Source organism: Bactrocera dorsalis, chromosome 5, assembly GCF_023373825.1.
Source record: "Bactrocera dorsalis isolate Fly_Bdor chromosome 5, ASM2337382v1, whole genome shotgun sequence".
Lineage (NCBI taxonomy): Eukaryota > Metazoa > Arthropoda > Insecta > Diptera > Tephritidae > Bactrocera > Bactrocera dorsalis.
This window is the reverse complement of record NC_064307.1, coordinates 2,820,196-2,841,547: the sequence shown is the minus strand read 5'-3', so window position 1 is coordinate 2,841,547 and position 21,352 is coordinate 2,820,196.

Here is a 21,352-nt window from a genome sequence, read left to right as displayed (position 1 = left end):
AGATACTCACTATTCCGTTTGTCGTCTGAATTAACCAAGTTTTACATATTCTGAAATCACTTACAACTTTTTATTTTTTTCCACTCAACAATAATTTTGCGAAATGCAGTTTGCTACTCAATATTGCGCACAGGCACTTACAACAACATCAATAAAAAAATTTGCATATTAGCGGCATTAAGTGTGATTTATTAACATCACATAGGCAGTCGTCTGATCATCAGCTTTATCAGTTGCAATAGACTGCATCTAAATCTCGCAGTGATTCAGCAACGCGGCTTACACGAGGCTTTTGCTGTTGTTGCAATCTCGCTAACTGTTTGCCTTTACTATTTTATCTACTCGGCGAGCTAGCGAAGATTTTCAGTTTGCATAAAATATCGAAATTTTTATGCAAATATTCACATTTTCATATGACAGATAAAAATCTAAACATCATTAGTTAGATGAAAATGTCGTCGGTCGACTGTTGCCGCTCTCACGTTGTTGCTATCGGGCGTTGTGGCGTTGTTAGTGTAGCTCAATACTAATGGAAGTCTACACTGCATTTGCATATAAGTGCCTGTACGTGTAGTTGCTGCTAATGGCGATTACAATATTAAAGCTTGATAAATATGCACTTTATCTTTGACGTTTATATTTATTTACTTATTTACTTCTGTAATGGAGTAGCGGTGAAAAAGTGCAGATAATTTTATAATGTGAAAAGATTGTGAAATTAATAAAATAAAATTTTGGATATGAATTATCAAAATTGATGTTGAGCAGAATGCTTTGGGTTTGTGGAATACTTGTATATCACACATGAATTAGATCTATGTTAGGTTACAGATGGGAAAGCTAGTATTATTAGTGACATTTTTATCTTCGAATATTTAGCTATTTTCATGATTCTTTAGAGAGAAGTTTAACACACCTTTTCAGATCTGTGGGCATCACTTTGAAACTTCTTATTAAATACTGACTCATCGATCTGACAGTTTTCTCATCAGTTATTATAATCAAGAAAAATATTGTTGAAAACTTGACACCGGTCTCTAACTGTGAAGCTAATGAATGTTCTCAGGTTTTAAATGAGCGCATTCAAAATTTCTTAATCTGAGTGATTTTTTTTCATTTAGCGATTTGGTTAAGTAAGCTTTGGCGCGTGGATATTTACCTTCAAGCAAAAAGTGGTGTCAACATATCCTTAATAATTGATTGTTGGCTTACCTTTGCCACGATATTCGGTCAAATCATTGTCCGTTTTCGCGTCGTAGGCATATATCCAAAACTCATAGCCAGAAATAATATATTTCATGGCATCCTGGCAGTCGGAAAGCATTTCTTCACAGACGTTAACGTGCGCTGATTTTCGAAAAAATTTAGTGATTTTGGAACCAAGCGTGCTTTCACTTTTCTTAGGCCCAAATGATCCTTCAAAATGGGTTTTCACTGATCTTTCTGATATTCCAACGATATCAGTAGGATCTCTGACTGTTAATCGTCGATTCTCAAGCACCACTTCTTTTATTTTATTGACGTTTTGATCACCAGTTGATGTTGATGTTTGTCCTGGACGTCCCAAATTGGTAGAATTTAGTATTTATTCTATAGGTTAACTTAAAAGTCGATCCAACAAAATGTATTCTACTTATACAGCTGAAAACTTCAGTTTATTCTGCCACCAAAATACATCTAAGTATGGATCGAAACTCCTCTCGAAAATCGACAAAGTGCTTTGAGTCTGCCACAAATTCGTTGAGGTGGCTGATATCAATCCCAATTATTTCTCCAGCTTTGCCAAAGTATAACTACAGAGATGTTTCAACCTCAGTCCTGCAAAAGCTGGAGCAGAAAGTGTCTGGATGTTTCCACCAAAAAATGTATCCGTCAATTAACAATTATGGAAAATTGAAGAAAATTAATCATATTGTTTAAAAAATAATTTTCCACTACCCACCATGCGTCTGACGCTTAGTTGCGATTCGAATAATAGATTTAGAACTAAGCTTGTGGTAATTGTATAAGTATATACTTGTATAGTACATATTTTCCAACTGTTTTTTGCAGTACTTGCCGCTTGGCATTGGCGTTGAGCTATGCTGACGGCTAGATTTTTATGAGGCTTTTAATTGACATTTGTTTGGTTAGATTAATCTTGTTAGTGACGCGTTTGTTAGCCGCCAGCGATTCGAAGTTGGACAATTGACGTAAATCTAAGCGCTAAATTTGAAGTAAACGCCGGCGCTTTAGTGCGTTTGCACCCTTTTTAATCGATTTGTTCGTGTGTAAATGTGTGTGTGTGGGGTGCTTAGTTCCAAGTAAACCTCTGCAACATTACCACGGCAATAGCGCATATTTCATTTGTTTGTTATTGCTGCTGTGTTTGCTGTTGTAGTTGTCGTAGCGAGCGTAGTTGCTGCTGCCAGCGCACTCCAGTTTCGCTTTGTGCGCGATGTTTTGGTGCCGCTATGACACTCCGGCCTTGCCTTGACCCAATTGCGGCATTGCAGAATGCGCACCAAGATACTTAGAGAATACGGGCACCACAATATCACAATAAATACTCGTATTACAAAAAAAAAGTTGCAAATTCGCAAAGGTACTAAAATGATTCAGTTCAGTGAAGTTCACTTCATTTGTTCAACAGGCTTTTGCTTTTGTTGCTTTTGTTACAGTTATTTATTTTGGTTTCATAGCGCCAAGTATTCAAGTGTTGATTCATTTCAATTCGAGTGTTGGCGTCATCGTCATCGCCATCGTCGTCGTCGTCGCACAAATCAAATGTAAATTGTGGGCTTTAAGACTGGCAACAAATAAACATAAAAATAAATGGTTCACGAGTGTTGCGTGTTGCCATGAACTTTTTCCGCCGCAAATATGCCACAGATCTGTAATTGTGCAATGATTAATGAACTTGTAGGCCATAAAATCGCAACACAAGGGCTGCTATTACTTAGAAAACATTCGTCTATCTACATGGTTATTGTTGTTGCAAACAAATAATGTGTTTGAAAATATTTGCGCAGAGAAATAAATAAATAAATCGAAGGTCAGAGCGGAAAATTGATTCGCACTCATGCAGAAATGTGGCAAAATGGCTTTTATTGGGTGTAAAATTAATAAACAAATTGCGTTCGAAGTGCCACGAATTTGAATATTTTACAGATTGGAGAATTAAATTTGAAGTTGTGACTAAAAGTAGAGTTTTGTATAGTGATAAGGTGTAGTAGAAAGAAGTTCGTTACTTTTTCATCGCATGGAGGGTTAAAATATTCAAAAAAGTTAGAATGATTCTCTTTAGGTCAAATGTGTATCGTTTTGTTCGAAAAATTGTTGCCATTGCAAATATAATTTCATAATACCACGCTTATAGAAACTTTCTGGTCTCTGTTGTCATAAATGACTTACTTTCCACCGAAAGTAACCATTTGCTTTACTTTGCATATACTCACTCGTGCGGAATTCATGCACTGCGCTTTGTATTGTCAATGTTTCGCGTGATTGCCTGTTATAGTATTAGTAACATTGCCCATTTTTAATTTTGAGCCACCAGGCTTGCGTTCCCCCCTTTATTGAGGGCTCTATTTGACGCTTCCTCAAAGAATGCTGCGTCAAGCAATTACAAAATCATCTGTAAATCTAACTAACTGAAAGTGTACACGAAGACAGTGGTGAGCGGATTCAGTGTCATTGCATTGGCGAATTGGCGCATTTTACGTGAAGATCTTAAATTGAAAGTGTACAAAGTACAGCTTGTACAAGAACAGAAGCTGTTCGATCTTTCCTAGCGTCATCCTTTCGCCCTGTGGGCTCTCGAAATATTCCAAGTATATCCAACATTTTTGAGCTAACTTTTTTTTAGCGATGAGGCCCATTTCTGGCTCTATGGGTATGTAAACAAGCGATTGTCGCATTTGGGGTGAAGAGCAACATGAAGAGATTGAAGCTGCCATTGAATATGGAAAAAACAATGTTCTGGGATGTTTTGTGAGCCGGTGGAGTCCACATTTCATCAAAAATGATGCCGGTGACAACATAACCATCAATGGCGACCGTTATCGCGCCAGGAGAACCGACTATTGGATTGATTGAAGTGCGTGATTTCGGCGACATTTGATTTCAAATGGACGACGCGACTTCCCACATCGCACCAATAAATGGATTTATTGAGAGAACACTTCGTTTGGTCGATTGGTCACCAAGATCGTGTGTCATCACATTGTTGGACCTTTTCCTGTGTTGATATGAAAAGTTTAAGGACTTAAAATATCAGGCGTGGCATTCGCCAGATATCAGGCGAAATGCTCCCATCGAAAATTGGGCTCAACGGATGGATCATCGGAGACGTACCCACGTTCATATTTGAAAAAGATAATATTTAGAAAATAAATGTCAAAAAATGTGTTTTCGAATGATAATAGAAATGCCCCATTAAATTTGGAGTTTATTTGTTTTTACTTAAAAAAGTAGGGAGCCTCGAAATGGATCACGCTTTATGTAAAAGCCTTGTTATCGTATATTATTTGCATTAAAACTACAATATTCATATAATGTCGTTCACTAAGTTACTCCGTTTTTTTAGTGAATTGAAACTCTTATTTTTATTGTTTAAAAAGTTTTATGAAATTATATATCCTCCATTTTGATACATTGTCTTTTGCTATGTAATAACGCGAAATTGCGAAGTCTGGAAAATATGTTTAATGAGGTAGCACATCCCATTTGAGCTGCAAAAGCTTCTGTCGAGTCATTTGACTTGTATGAAATCCCGCATTATCTAGCTGGAGACAAAATAACCTTTTTGACTATTCGACTTTGAAGTGGTTTGAGCTGGTTTGTCTTTTTTAGATAATGAGCAATGCACTTCATAAAGTGGTTTATTGATGACTTTTATGTTCGACAGAGCACCAAACAAAAAAAATTCCAAAGCAATTACGAACTTTTTTATAAACAAGTTCTATATCAGTTGTTTAACTTTCTAACGGTAAAGGGGATATGTGGGATGTTGGCTGCGAGAAAATTCAATAAGATCACCATACGAAATTAGATAGATAACAATTCTCGAACGCTATAAAATGGTATATTGGGTTGGATAGGGAACCTCACCAATTTTTTTTGAGACTGAGTCATAAGTAAGAATATCAGTTTTTGTTTTTTTGAAGTTAAATTTAATTTTTTGTCGAAGATTCGAGTTTAGCTTTTTATACGTATCACCTGTATTATAAGCTTCATTAAAACCCGTTATACACCAAATTCGAAGTCAAATGTTTCATGTTTGGAGACTAGTTTCGAAAAACGGAAAAAATCACTTTTTACTTTATTCGAAAAATTTGTTTTAATCCAATACGGAAAAAAGAGTCGATTAGTCGTTGCCAGTTTTCTAAAAGTTATGTTTCAGGTCTAAGTGAGTTGTGATGAAGCTTAATACACTACTCAATCTATTATTTTCTAACATTGTAAACTTTTTTTCTTTCCAGACCACCACAAAGTTTAAGAACTAAGTGATTCCTCGAACATCAATTTTTTCAAGCAGGCTTTGAAGGAGTCACGAAACTTTGCGGAGACGAAGTGACTATGGTCTTTGTCTCTTCTTTTTGTGGAACAAAATGGAGCATCGAAATAATATATGCTCAACCTACATCTATTTTTTCTCCCAGAAAACCTTCTACTTTATGGACGAAATCTGCCAGGAAAAACAAAGTTTTCATTTTACTTAACTAAACTGGAATTCACTGCCACCAAAGCTGCCTGCCACATGGGCACTTCATCCACTCGCAGTCCGCAAGACAGTTGAGTGCAACACAATTTGCAGGTCAAAAGGTTTGCATTTTTAATTAACCTATTTTATAGCGCGTGTTCAACAACAACAAACAGAAAACAACAACAAGTAAAATACACGAACTCCCAAGCAAGCGCGAACTAATGCAAAATAATCCAAATAACAAAATACAAAACTTAAACAAATTAAATGTCAGTGGCGAGTAATTGATAAATCATATCAAAGTGGCATGCACTTGCCCGCCGTTATTTTTCCACTGTTGCACGGCACCGGCCAGTATTTTGGGAGCTGAAAAAAAGTAAAAATCTCAGATAACGGTTACAAACTAACGTAAATGACAAGAACGACAAAAAAGGCAAGAAACAGAGCAAAGTGGCTAGAGGCAAGGGAGGTGAGTTTTTAGTTTGGTGCACATTTCTTGTTGTTGTTGATTTTTTCTGGCATATGCATAAATTAATATGGCCAGTGGCATTACAATTGAGAAATTTAATTAACAGCAACGCGGCATATACACACACACACAGACATTCTTGTCTGCATGCTTGCCACGGCTTGCGGCCTGAATAACGGCAGCGCAAACAAACTTTCCTATATGAGTTGTAAGCGCGCACTAATAACTCATGTTTTCTTGCACAAGCATTTGCCAGCAACAACAACAACAACAACAAATTGTAGAACAACAGCAATGTGGCAGCCAAACACTTTTTAAGGTGTCAAAAGTGCGCGCCGCACCACCCCACCGCAACGTGCGCGCAATCGCACCCAGCAATGAATTAATAAATCCTTATCAGCCGCAATCAGCTGCGCGCGTACAAGGCGGCGAAGTCCCATTTTGCCGCGTTCGGTTTTTAATTGTGTTGATTTTGGTGCGCGCAACACGCAGAAAGCGTTGCAACGCTGCCACCGCGACGCCTGTTGGTAGCAACAAGCGGGCGGTCAATGTTGCCACCTACATTATGGCTAGCGCAGTCGCAATGAATGTCGTTGTGGCGGCGGCAAACGGGGGCGCAGCGGCCAAGTTAGGCTCAAACCGGCGACTGGTTAACAAGCGGTTGCGCTGAGGCTCAATTACTCAGCGCCCAAGAGCCCAGCGAGGCTGACCAGTTAGCAATGAACTTTTGTTGCACCAAGCCAACAAACAAAAGCAACAACAACAAGAAGCAGTATGTATTGAAATTTGAATTTGTATTTTGTTACAAAAATCGAAAGAACCTACGAGCGGGCCCAAGCCAAAAAGAAACCGTTAATATGGCGGCGCTTGCCACTGGTGATGGAAAACACACACATTTGCGAGATTTTGACTTTGAACTCAGCGCCGCCGGTTTGCATGTGCAATTTGCCATTCTTTTTTTTGATTTTTAGACCAGCGCTGCTGCAACTACGCCTCACCAACACCAACAACGTCTTTTCTTTTATTATTTATAACGGTCAGCGAAAACAAGCTGCCAGCGTTTGCACAGAAGTGGCAAGTTGCGTTTTGAAAATTGCACAAATTATATTTTTTCAAAAATTTATTTAATTCTCGTTGTTATTGTTGTTGTTGTGCTCGTTTTTAGCTCCACGGCATGTTGCATTTTTAATACAACACCTACAAAAATAAATTACCACCGATTGCTACATTGCCGCTTGTGTTGCTGTGCGCCACTCACGGCTTTTGTGTGCAGCTGCACTGCATAAAACAACAACAACAGCACGTTGGTTACAATAATAAAGCGGCGTTCAATGAGTTCGTTGGTGGTCATTAACGGCCGACAAGAATATACCATTGCCTGCTGTTATTGAGATGGCTGCGCGCCGCCTCACCTGGCTGTTGTTGTTGCTTTTGTTGCTTATGGTGCATATAACAAGCGTTAATTTGTTGCAATTCTGTTTGTTGCCTGTTCTTTTCAATGTTAATGGCTGTTGAGCTACTTAGAATAAGCCACTGGGCATTCCATCATTTTAATTTAAGAACAACTCAAGAGTGGAGGTGTTACTTATAGAGCCATCTTAGTGACAATCTAAACAGGGTGATCAAGTAACGATAAAGACGAGCGAGTATGATGAGAGAGGTTTTTGCAAATTTGTAAAGATAATAGGGAAAATTATTGAAAAATTATTTTTAAAGTGGAAGTAACATTGTGATATAAAAGTCAACAGGTCAGCCGAAAATCAATACATTGCATTGATACATGCGAAGAGTTCAATGGAGCTAACTTTACCTAAGTTTGTACTCCTCTCAACAGATTGATGTAAACTCCTGCCAGATAATACCTTTATTACTTTTTCTTATTGCCAACTGGCGATCGCCCCTTCTTGAACCAATGTGCTCATTTGATGATAATTTTCCATTTATCTTATATTAGACAGTATGTGATCAAAAAAAAACAAAAAAATTAGGCTTATTCTACAGATTTCTACATAAATCTTCATACTCCAATTTCATTTTGTTACTACTATAAAACAACTGATCAAATTTAAAACGGTCTGACCAAAGAAAAACTAAAAAGACTCCAAACATGCCAAGCCTGGCTGAGATGGCTTTCCGTGAATTTTGGATTTTTGAGTTCCGGCTTATTTTTTGAGCGCCATTAATTCACAATTTTGAAGGCATATTCATAAAGAAACCTCTCGTCACTAGCAATCATGCGTTTGATGAATGTGTGCTTCTCGGTTACGTGGTCAAGCTTCGCATTTGGAACCTTTCTTTGATTTCGCTTTCGCAAAAGCTTTAGGTTTTTTATTAGGAGTCTGGTATTGACTTGCTTCATATCTAAAATATGAACCAAAATGTGTTAAGTCTATCCATAAGAGATGCTGATATCCTCTAATATTACTCTTATGCTAACACGATTCGACATTTTTTGAGTTCTAAGCACATTTTCTTAATCTTTTTCAATGTTATCTACATTACGGGAGAGAGCATGAAGCAATTTTTTGATTTGATACTTGCTGCCACTCCAATACTAGCTTTCGTTATAAAGTAGACTTCCAAAGGTGCTTTTGCAATACTTTAATCCATTTCGTGAAAGCACAGAATTTTAAGCAAATTCTTTTTATACCTTACACTTTTTAATTTAATTTAACTCAGGCTGGCTGAGAATTTAGCTAGTACAATTTGTTTTCAGATACTGGAGATTGGAATTTTCTGACATTTAAGCTGTGCAAATAAGTGATAAAATCGGAATTAAATCAGATGAATTCTTATTTAGAGAGATTCTACAAATATTGTACGGATTTTATGGGAAATAGAGATTAATTGATCATCTCAGTATACTACTATAAGTAAAAAATAATAAGACTTTGTTCATAATTTTGAAATTCCTAATTTCCCTCAAAGTATTCCCCCATGGCTCAACTTCACTTGTGACAACGTTACTTCCAACCCTCGAAACAGTTGTTATAGTTAATTTCCAGAGTAGCCTTCAATACGCATAGCGCGAGGGCACAATAGACCCTAGGTCGCGGTGCATTACCTCAAATAACATATCTACTGCATACCAGAAGTAACACGGCCCAAAATCAGGCAAACACAATGGTTGCTGCATGCTATTGGATGAAAATTTGGCAAAAAACTCACAAAGAATCAATACGATTACAATATCAATATGCGACGGTGCATTATCTTGGTGCAAAAATAAAAAGTTTCAGCCCATAATTGGGACCCCTTTTTACGAATAGCTTCGCGCAAACGACGCATAACTCACATATAGTATTCCTTGTTGACAGTTTGGCCGGTCGAAAAGAATTGTTCAACATTCTGAAGTTTCGGCACCAGAACTTTTATTCCACATGCAAATTTAATGATAATGTCTTACTATTTTTTGTCCACTTGCTTTTAATTTAAGCCTTAAGGGCTTGCTCTTTGTCAAATGTGTTATGAAGTTGTAAGCGTTTTCTTTCTAACCCACTTCGTTCCATGTTAAGTCCAAAATTATTACTTGAAATGTTAAAAAATTCCAAATGGATGATTTTCAATATCTATATTTTCCCTTTTTTCCAAATAAGAATTTATAAGTTATCTCTCAGATTTTAATTTATCATGTTGCCATAGATAATTTTGCATGTAAATAAATCCGCTTGGGGCTTTTAAAAATATTCTGATTGCTCAGATGTGTCTAAAATTCATTGCAATTTTATGGGATTATTATGGTAAGATTTTTGTATTTCGAAAATATTACATACTAAGGATTCAATATATAATATAAACGTAATTTATGTAAGAAAATGTATTATATTCCAAATGCACATATGATACTATAAAAAATATATCAAAATCAGTCATTTATTCAAAACTTGAGTTTTAACTCACTCCTCAGCCATAAAGCCTTTTTCTCTTCTACGAAATTGCAATCTTAAAAAACACAAAAATGAAACACATTTCACATTTGCAAACAAATCTCCGCTTTCAAAAGTATACGAGTAAATGCGAATATTATTTGCAATTGCACAAACTTTTCTATTTGCTATTTGACGGAGACCAACATTTTTTATTTCCCATATTTCATTCATCTATTATGATTATTGTTATTATTGCTATTACTATTGCTTGTGCATTGCTATTCTGACCAGTTGGTTGTAGTTGCTGTTGTGATTGCCGCAATTTTAATGATTATTTTACATGCGAACACATTGCTCGCCGCCAGCCGCCAGCAAATGCAAGCAACTTTTTGCATATTATAATAAGGAGAATTATTTGTATTGCCACACGCAAAAGCAACGGATAAAAATAAAGCTATATTTATAGATATATATTTCCACACAAAACCTTGGCGAGACTGAAACGAATCGCAATATGATAAAGTACAACAAAAACGCGCGGTTAGCATGTAATGCATATAATAAGCCATTATAGTTTTTGTTCTTTAAATTACTAAATCGTGGGAAATCTACTTAGATAGCTGCATACATACGTCAGCCGCGGCAAGGCAGTAGTAAACGTTGCATAAATACGCTGGAAAACGTGCTTCGCCGCTTGCATGCGCTGTTAAGTGTGAACTAAACAAAAGACTTAAGCGCCGAACGCGGCAGATGTCAGACACAGCGTGCGTGTGTGAGTGGCGCTTTGCGCTTAGCAGGCGTCTGTTAGCATTGTTACTGGTACATATTGCTTTTGTTGTTGTTTTATTACTGCTTTAATGTTTGTTTGTGCTATTTTACAAGCGTTTTGGTGAAAAGAGTGTAAAAGTTATGTGGATAATTCATTTCTTTAGCAGCTTGTGAGCGCGCTGCTGCAGCTATTGCTTTCCTGAGGAATTAAAAGAGCACAAAATTAATTGCAATCTCCATTTTAGAAATTTAACTATAACCATTTTAGTGGCCATTCGACATTTTGTAACCATTTTTTTATACAAATTAAACCATAATCCTAAATTTAAGCGTTTAGATTATGATTAATACATATTTTATGGGTATGATTCCGTCGCTGTCAACTCGTGAGTGCCCACTATCCGGCTTAACAAGTATTATTGCAGCGATAACTAAATGCTGCAGTTTGCTCTGATTGCACGCTGTGTGGCTTAAGAGCTCACGAGGCAGGCATGCGCCTTCATGCATAGCGGCAGCGCGCATTAAATGCGTTCCGCAAACAGCGTGAAGCACGAGGAGTGCATTGCAATAACCTTTACAAAAAGAAGTTGCAGAAAAAAATGCAACGAAAGATTTCTACAAAAACCAAATGGCTCACATTAAAAAAGTGCGCATGCGTGAGGCATTTTCTGTGCGAGCTGCAGCCGCTTGCCAGCGCAGTTGTGCGGTGTAGCTGAGCGATAGCCGATTGGTGGTAGCGAAGCATTTTTTGTCACCCAAAATGATGGAAGATGTTTGCTTCGGAAAGCGATTTAATTGAGATTGATAGATTTGTTGGCACTTACCGCCTGCACTGATGCCAGTTACTACCCCAAACACACACATACACAACATAGCTAGTAGTGTTGTAACGAAGTACCTGCCAGGCTGTTGTATGGAGTTGCTCGCGTGGCATTGTGGCAAGTGCGTGGTGCGCGTGCTCAATCTTCACATATGTATGTGCCCGTGCCTGTGTGGTTGGCAGTTCGGTTGATGGCTCGCTGATAATTCCATTATTTTATGTACTCGCACTTGCATGCAGCATGCCATGCTCACTGCACCATACATGTCACTGGTGTGGGCAGTATTTTCAGATAGTCCGTGTTTTACTGTGATTCTGCGCGGGCGTTTGCGTTTCAGCTTGTTTAACGGTGTGTGGCAGGAAGCAGGACTGCAGCGTGTCTTTATTTCATAAGTGATTATGATTTCCTGTGAAATTATTTCTGTCACAATGCATTACAGTGATTAATATCGAATTCTTTGGATTAATTTAACCTTTTTTCTCTTGGCGCGGTAATCTTGTCATACACTTGTCACTATTTTGTGGTTGATCGGTTTGGTCGGTGGTAGGTTGCTTGTATATAGCTGTTGCTTATCGTGGGTTTTGCGCTATTGAAGTCAAATATATTATATTGCAGTCAGAATATATTAATATAATTGTCGTTGCCAGGATTTTTAAGTGCGAGGGATCCATCATTTAGGAAGCGTAGCAATTCAGAGTGATCGGTTCACTCGATTTAGATGTGTCAGTCAACTAAAAGCAAAATGTTATTTATATTCATTCATTGCTTTTTCTACTTTTTTGAGTCGGAATATATCATCAGATATATTACATTGAACATAAGTGGATATATGAAGATATTTTATTATTTTTTTGAAATGTTATTGTAGATAATGATCTTTTACATATGTTCTTAAATTGACAAAATTCAAAATATTATTATTGCTTGCATGACACAAAATTGCAGAGACTGCAAATAATTAAACTTTTAACATTTAAGAGAAATAGTTGACACCATAAAAGCTGCTTAAATACCGGGTTGGGACTGTCTCAAACCACAACCTGTCGGATTTTGAGAAAGAACTTGGGCGTGCATTCATAAAAATTGTTCTCAGTCAAGAACTGAAGCCATGCGACCACCGTAAACGTCATTAATTGGTTGACTTTGTTTTGGAACGACTTGAAGAAGATGCGATTTTTATAAAAACCATTTTATCCGAAGACGGTCACCTTCATGTTTGTGGTGAGGTTAATAAACAAAACTGTCGATTCTGGTGCGAAGAAAGTCCACTAGTCAAAAACAACATACATTCACCTAAACTAACAGTTTGGTGCTGCTTTGGATCTGGTGGAATCATCGGTCCATACTTCTTTCGAAATGAAGCTGGTGATACCGTTACTGTCATTGGAGAGCGATATAAAACGCTGATAATCAACTTGTGGCTGCATTTGGTAAAAGCTGGTCTTGACAACATCTGTTTTCAACAAAACAGGGCTATGTGACACCAGCACGTGCAACAACCGAATTATTGCGAGAAAAGTTTAGTTTCGATTATTTCCAGAAATTGTGACATTGAATGGCCTCCAAGACGTTGCGGTTTAACAGCACTTGACTACTCCTTGTGGGGTTATTTGAATTCACTGGTCTTTTAGCAATAAATCAGACTCTCGATCCTTAGAAGTCAATATTGAACGTGCAATGTATGACATACGATTGGATTTAGTGAAAAAGGAGTCGAACATTGGGATAATCGAATTCGTTCCTGCAAAAGAAATCATGGCGAACATTCGAATTCTATTCAGAACTTATTTATTTGTACCGAGAGTACTTTACATAAAATGAAAACAATTGAACTTCCTTAATAATTAATGTGTTTTTTTAAAGAAATCATATCACTCATATTGGAAAACCCTGTTTATATTTAAACTTGCCCTAAGTTCTGTTACAAGTTCAGGACGTTATAAAAGTAAACTGTCATACGTTTTTAATAAAGTTAATTTAATAATGCTTGTAATAAATAAGCGATATATACAATATGATTTGAATTGTCTCCTCTCTCTTTTTCACAAGTACTCAAACAATTCTGCCATTGATCAATAGTAGCACACTTAGTTTTCATTGATTTTGACGACTCTTAATATTTTTCGAGACTCTCCAAAATTTTGTGCTTTATTTGGAAGGACAGATGCTCGAACACTGATCACAAACTGTAGTATTATATATTCAAATCCTTGCTTCCAGATGGTCAATCCTCTGTAGTTATGAGACTGGGAATATTGTTTTTAAGCCACTGCCGGGTGACGTATTCCTTGTGTGCTGGACAGGAACTTACTGACAGGTCTAATGCTATCCTTAACTGGTTTACTACGTTTTCTCATTCTATTACACTTTTGACCCAGTTTAACGTCTTTGTGATAGTACTGAAGCCTGTAAAGCAGACACCCTACCAAACCATCATAGCAGTGTATGGTGACCAAGGTGAACCCTTGAACTAACTTTTGCGTATATGAAAGTTTTTTCGTTGATTTTGCCGTTTTGCCTATTACATCTTTTAACAGTGAAAATAGTTTTCATTTGTAAAAAGGATCCACTGGCATCATTTGAGTAAATTGGCTTCAAGCACCTTGTCAGTTGGGCAGTCAACTTTAGGTTCTCATATGGAGATTGTTTTGGATATGTCTTGCTTATGTTCTGGTCAATACATTTATTTGCCTTGAAATATTTTTCTATTTTCTAAGCGGACATATACATAACAATTAAAAATTTTAATAATTTATTAACTAGAAAAAAGTGTGGTCCAAAAAAAAATTACAAATAGTTAATTTTTCGATCGCTCATAAAATTTCGTATAGTATACTTTACATATACATACATACTCGCACATATATTTACATATTTATATATAGGTCCCATGTGTCTCACTTTCCAGCCTCAAGCAGAGACGCACTTATCAGAGCTGATAGTTGTAGGTGCTACTGTTGCGCAATTTATCATCCCATATGCAGGCACCGGCACAAGCGCAGGCGCAGATTTGCACAGCACATTCACATGAATACATAAGTATATGTCACACACCATGAATTGCGCACTGATTTCGATCTAACTGCGCCAATTTATAATAAATGATTTAATTAATTTACTGCATCAATGCTGGCAGAGGAAGATAAATGGATTTCTATATGCACCACCAGCTGAGACAGAAGGCGAAAAAATCTATGCAATCATAGCTCAAGCATTTTCTGACGGACACCACGCACACCCGCCGCCACATAAACCGCATACAAAGACAGTGGTGTGCGGCGCTGCAGGCGGATCTAACTAAGTGGGCTAATGGTGAAGCGTGTTGCAGCAGCGTGCTATGATTGTTGTCCGTTCGGAGCGTTCTTGACTTGATTTCAAAAGATTTCGATTTTTCATAAATATTTTGTATTAATATTTTCAACAACATAATTCTTTTAATAAGCGCATGTGGCGCTGCCGCGGACAGTGCTCGGGCTCTAAATAAATGTGCCAGTGCACATGCACATGCAACATACTGACCAAACACTATATAAATTAACTACATACACATATACAAACGTATATGCGCTTGCAGCTACATATGTATCGATATCTTGTAATATGTACACTTTAGTTTAACCGCTATGAAGTGAAATAAATTGTCCAAAGGTACATTTTTGAATTGACAGCGGACATGAAATGTAGCGAACGTGCAGCGCATTGTGATTCATATGCGCCAATCGGCAACAAAACTGAAAATACAAAGAAAACAACAACAGCAAAGAGCGAAAAAAAATCAAATATTTTTTAAATCGGCTCGCATTGCGAACTTTTGTGTTGCTTTTCGCCAACGAAAATGTGCTGCGATTCATGTTGCTCGCAATGTGTACGGCAAGAGATTTGTACTGCCACAGAAGCGGCAGCCACTTGACTAGCAATTGATATTTAATTAATTTGTAGCAATCGCTGCATTTAACATGAACGCTAACACATGCAAAGCCTTTTATAGGCATCTTGCGGCGCTTGGATGAGAGCAATGGCCAGCTGCCAATGTGAATTGCCAGCGAAGCACCAAAGCCTTAGGACACAAACTTGCTTGCTATTTTGTGGTAGCTTCAATATCTTTCCATACAGTTTTGGAGCAGCAGAAATTATAGTGAGTATTTTTAGCAATAGAAGTATATTAATGAAGAGTAATAATGCAAGCAGCTACGAATAAAATTGTGCATTGTTGTGATTTTTGAACATAATATTCATTTTTACGAGGATTATGGTAATATACCAATCTATATAGAGCAGTTGATTACTTTAAGCTAGTAATTTTTATCCTAATAAGTATATCGTATAAACACTATATTTAAATATCGAACCATAAAAGAAGAGTTGTTTAGGTTTAGGAAGCATTTTTTTAATTAAAATTTATTTTTGATAAAAAAGTGTATGAAATGATTTCTGTTCATTAGAACTGAATTAAATAAAGATCATAAAGTGTTAATCTGGCCTCGGCTGGTACACCTTAAGCCTGACAATAATTCGACAGTTCAGGTATTCTGGCTTCAGCTTTGTAACATTATCTCGCCGCCAAGCCAATAAACTAAAATTTCGTAGTTATCGGAATATTCCACAAAGCCGTGGCGTCCTTCGCTTGCAATATTCAGTAAATTATTTAACCGAATCATCTAGTTTTGGATTGTTAATAGTACGAAAGAACATGGAACGATGTTTTTCAAAAAACCTTACTTTTCGACGAAGGTTTTTCTTTGTCTCGATGGTTGGGTAAGCAAGCTCAATCATAGAAAGTAGCGATGGAAAAGTCTGGGTGTCATCTTGAGGAAGTTAAAGCATAAAGTGAATATGAGAAATTACTACGAGTGAGCGTCGAACTGAACTCTATCGAAAATTTATTGAATCATTTAGATTTTCAACAGCAATCTCGAGTTTGGATGATTTTTCTTCGAGTTTTGACGTTTTTAATGTTTGTTGAGTGGTGGTTCGAACGACTGTTAAATCTTGAATATAAATTTGATAGGCCTGAAAAAATGTTTTGACGGTGTAGTGCCTGTACAGTAGCTAAGGCATACGATTTAGGAATATTTTCGCTTTCAGTAATCGAGAAACTACTTCTGTGTATGCTCAATGAAGGCCACGTGTCTAATGCCGCTTTTCTAAAGGTTCGACTCTGTCAAACCAGTACGTTTCCTGGACCAACTGTGTAATGCTAATTGGCATAAAAAACAATGGAGCATTTACGAATATTTTCCATCTGACATCATAAAGGACCAAAACTGGTCTAGGCGTAATATGGCGAGATATTTTTTGAAAGAGTCTTCCTTAAAGCTGTCTTTCAACCAATTTTTCAGGGTGTGAAGCGGAAAAACATCCATCCCTAATATTTATAGTGTATAGTGTCTCCGACGTTTCTTTCTGGATGTTAAAAGTTTCGTGGCGTACTTAATAACGAGGTATACATTGCCTCACCCAAAATACACAGTGTGTTGTATTGTTCGATGCTTAACAGCGTAGTGCGATTTTCAGATACTCAATGGCCAAATTTCCATACATTCAAATCAACTACAAGAATACTGGTATATAACAAATTAATTATGGCAACTAAACATTCCAAGCAACATCGTGAGTATGTGTTGCAAGTGTTGCACGCAAAGAATTTGCAATCAGCAATCAAGGCATGTTGGCAACATGTCAAGATCTCAAAACGAAATCAAACAGAAGCAATTCAATCAGCGATTGCATGCCATGTCAGCTGCGCCGATGACGACAACGATCTCGTCAATGCTGACAGCCAGTCAGCCAGTTTTTAAGCCGTCAAATTAAGAGCAGAATTAATTGCCAGGCCAAGGCGGAGAAATAATACAGATTTCTCGAAAAAAATCGCGATTATAAATTAATGCATTTCTCAATAGAAAAAATCAATAATGCATAAAGAATTTTTAATGACACGGCTGGCGCTGCGGCACGGGCAGTTCCTGCACAACTCACGCGGTAGCCGCAGGACTACAAGGTAATGGCGTGTGGCCAACCGACTGGCCAACAACAAATTGAAACTGCAAACTGGTTTCATACATAAATTGAAGTGCAGAGCAGACATTTAATTTTCCTGCTTAAACTTGTTGTGACTGTGTGCGTGTGCATGTGTGTGGATGACAGATGGTGGGTGAGGGAGCGCGGGCTGTTGGCATTGCGGTGAACCATTGATTAAGTTATTAAAAACGTATTACAAACAAGTGACGAAGCGCTTGGCACACTGCCTCGAATGGTCAGCTGAGCAGAAGCCAAGAGCAATGAAATTGCAGCTGATGTCTGTCTGCGCGCGCATATGTGTGTGTGTGTGTGTGTGCAATGCATAACTTCTTTTTGACATTCCATATGGGCTGCTGGCCGCGGTCCGTCCGCGTTTTCGGACGCCTTTTAATGGAAGCAGCAATTGGTTAATAAATTTTTAAAATCGTTTTGTCAGCATTTAACGAGTTATTATTGCTGCGAGTCATATCTCGTTTATTAACATAAAATAAAAAACAACAACAAACAATTCCTTGCAGTGTTTACACCCGGGCACCTGTGAGCTCCTGCTTAACGGCGAGTGTGTGGCGCGCAGAGTTTTTCAAAAATTTTAATTACGCTTAATTTGCCGTTACAGCAAATGCTTTCAACGCTCAACGCTCAGCCCCACCACGCTTTAAATACAAATCATAAACGAGATAAAATATGCATGTGCCTCAGCGTGGCAAGCACGCGTGGTGATTTTCTTGTATTTGTAATGGCGAATGTTGCACGCGTGCTTTTGAGATTTCGGTGCTGGCCGCAAATGATTTAATAAGCAGGCAGTCAACACATATCGCATTAAGCATGCGCATTTAATGTGTCAATAAATCACTAAATATTGAACATATTTTTGTTCGCTGTTTGTCATTCGGCCGCTCGTTAAAGCCGTTAATGCAGGATGAATGCTCAAAATGTTGTTAATTGACTAAGCCATTGTGAAGTATGTGCTGGCTTAAGAGTTACTTGTTGTTCTCGACTATTTGCTAGGCACAACGGTTAAATGATACTGCAGCTTTTAAAACCCTAAAAAATTAGTAAAAAAAACAAAAAAAAAAAAAAATAAATAAAAAGAGCAAAAACACGCTAATTAGTTTGCACCGAAGCTATGAGACCCCTCACAAGTATAAACTCCATACAAGAAGTTGATTTGGATCGGTTGGTTTGTATGGCTATAACGCGTATCGTTATTCGGTCTAAAAAATTTCTTCGGCCTCGTAAAATGAAAAGTTATCCATGCAAGCACTTGATGTCATTCGTTGAGTTTGTATGTCAGCTATATGCTGTAGTGATTCGATCTTAGAAATTTTCTTCGGAAATTATACTGTTGTTTCAGATTATAATATTGGCCGAAGTTTTAGAAGCTGGCTCATCAAATGAAAAATATTTTTATATAAGCTCATGATTCCGATCGTTCAGTTTGTATGACAGCCCTAAGGTATGGTGATCCAATATTAGCGATTCCGACAAATGAGTAACTTTTAAAAGAAAAAATTTTTTTCTGTGTGTTATAAACATCGTGGCTAACTTAGTGTGAACTGTCAAGGGTATGAAAATCAATCACATTAAGCTGACAGTTTCAGTATTGAAAGTGTGAGTTTTGCAAACACTCCCAAATTATTATTATTTGACACAGTTTTGGAAATGTAGAAAGAATGTATTGCCAGGCGAAGGGTTCGGGCGCAGTGAGCAAAGTTATCAGCGAATCTATCGAAGTAGGTGAGTGTTTCAGAGTGTCCCTGCTCATCCTATACCCGGTTTCCCTGAGTCTTATAGTGGCCTTCGCCGCAATGCACCTAGCAGCTATGTTCAAAGCTGATACATGTAGAATTACATTGGGCGCCCAGCTCAATTTTTGTTTGGATTGATGGCTAAATCAGTGCTCACTTGGTTACCACATTCAGGCAGCCTTGCCTAAGACTATAAACAGTGTTTAGGAATTTTCATACTACCAAAAGAACCCTCAAAGTAAAGGTCCGGTAAAAAAGGAGTAAAAGTGAATACCTAGTTTGTGCAAACTTCCAGGAAACTTTTTGAATAATTAAATTATCAAATACTATAGTTTCTTTGGATTACTTGGTCTGTCTCCTATACTATTTAAAAATTTCTGCATTTAAGATTTGTCAGAGGGACTAAGGAATATGTATAAAAGTTAGATATATAAAGAGGTACCTTAAAATGATTCTAGATATTGAGGCAGTACACGAACGTCTATGGAAGAGTCAAAAGCAAACCGAAGCAAAGGGGATTACTAATGATTCGTCCAATAGGTGTCTGCAGAAAAAAAAAGCTCCAGCTATTACGCAGATATTTTATTTCTCAAATAATTATGGAAATTAGCACCAAATCAAGCTAAAGGGTGATTTTTTAAGAGCTTGATAACTTTTTTTAAAAAAAAAACGCATAAAATTTGCAAAATCTCATCGGTTCTTTATTTGAAACGTTAGATTGGTTCATGACATTTACTTTTTGAAGATAATTTCATTTAAATGTTGACCGCGGCTGCGTCTTAGGTGGTCCATTCGGAAAGTCCAATTTTGGGCAACTTTTTCGAGCATTTCGGCCGGAATAGCCCGAATTTCTTCGGAAATGTTGTCTTCCAAAGCTGGAATAGCTGCTGGCTTATTTCTGTAGACTTTAGACTTGACGTAGCCCCACAAAAAATAGTCTAAAGGCGTTAAATCGCATGATCTTGGTGGCCAACTTACGGGTCCATTTCTTGAGATGAATTGTTGTCCGAAGTTTTCCCTCAAAATGGCCATAGAATCGCGAGCTGTGTGGCATGTAGCGCCATCTTGTTGAAACCACATGTCAACCAAGTTCAGTTCTTCCATTTTTGGCAACAAAAAGTTTGTTAGCATCGAACGATAGCGATCGCCATTCACCGTAACGTTGCGTCCAACAGCATCTTTGAAAAAATACGGTCCAATGATTCCACCAGCGTACAAACCACACCAAACAGTGCATTTTTCGGGATGCATGGGCAGTTCTTGAACGGCTTCTGGTTGCTCTTCACCCCAAATGCGGCAATTTTGCTTATTTACGTAGCCATTCAACCAGAAATGAGCCTCATCGCTGAACAAAATTTGTCGATAAAAAAGCGGATTATCTGCCAACTTTATTTGGTAATAAAATTCAATGATTTGCAAGCGTTGCTCGTTAGTAAGTCTATTCATGATGAAATGTCAAAGCATACTGAGCATCTTTCTCTTTGACACCATGTCTGAAATCCCACGTGATCTGTCAAATACTAATGCATGAAAATCCTAACCTCAAAAAAATCACCCGTTACAATAATGATAACCATCTTTGAAAGTTTGTCAGAAGACTCAACACGTTTCTTGAGAGAAAGAGAATTAAAGTTTTCTGAGAAAAGAGAATTAAAGTTTGGTTCGTAAAAACATTGGATGTTGAATATATTATTACTGAAACAAGACAAAAACAAGAAATAGGTACGAAAATTCTTAGAGATGGTGGCTCAATACCCTTGGAAAAGACTAACATTAACAAAATTTGTGAAAAATATTTCTGGGTTTATATTCATAGTTGTTCTTGGATTAACATAAATTCGTAGGTTCATATAGATAATGAGACCAGGAACCGATTTATCACACCTCTAAATTTTCTTCTAATGTTTTTATTGGAATAATTAAACTAAGAAAATCTATTGTCAGGAAAAAGAAAATATATTATACTAAATATC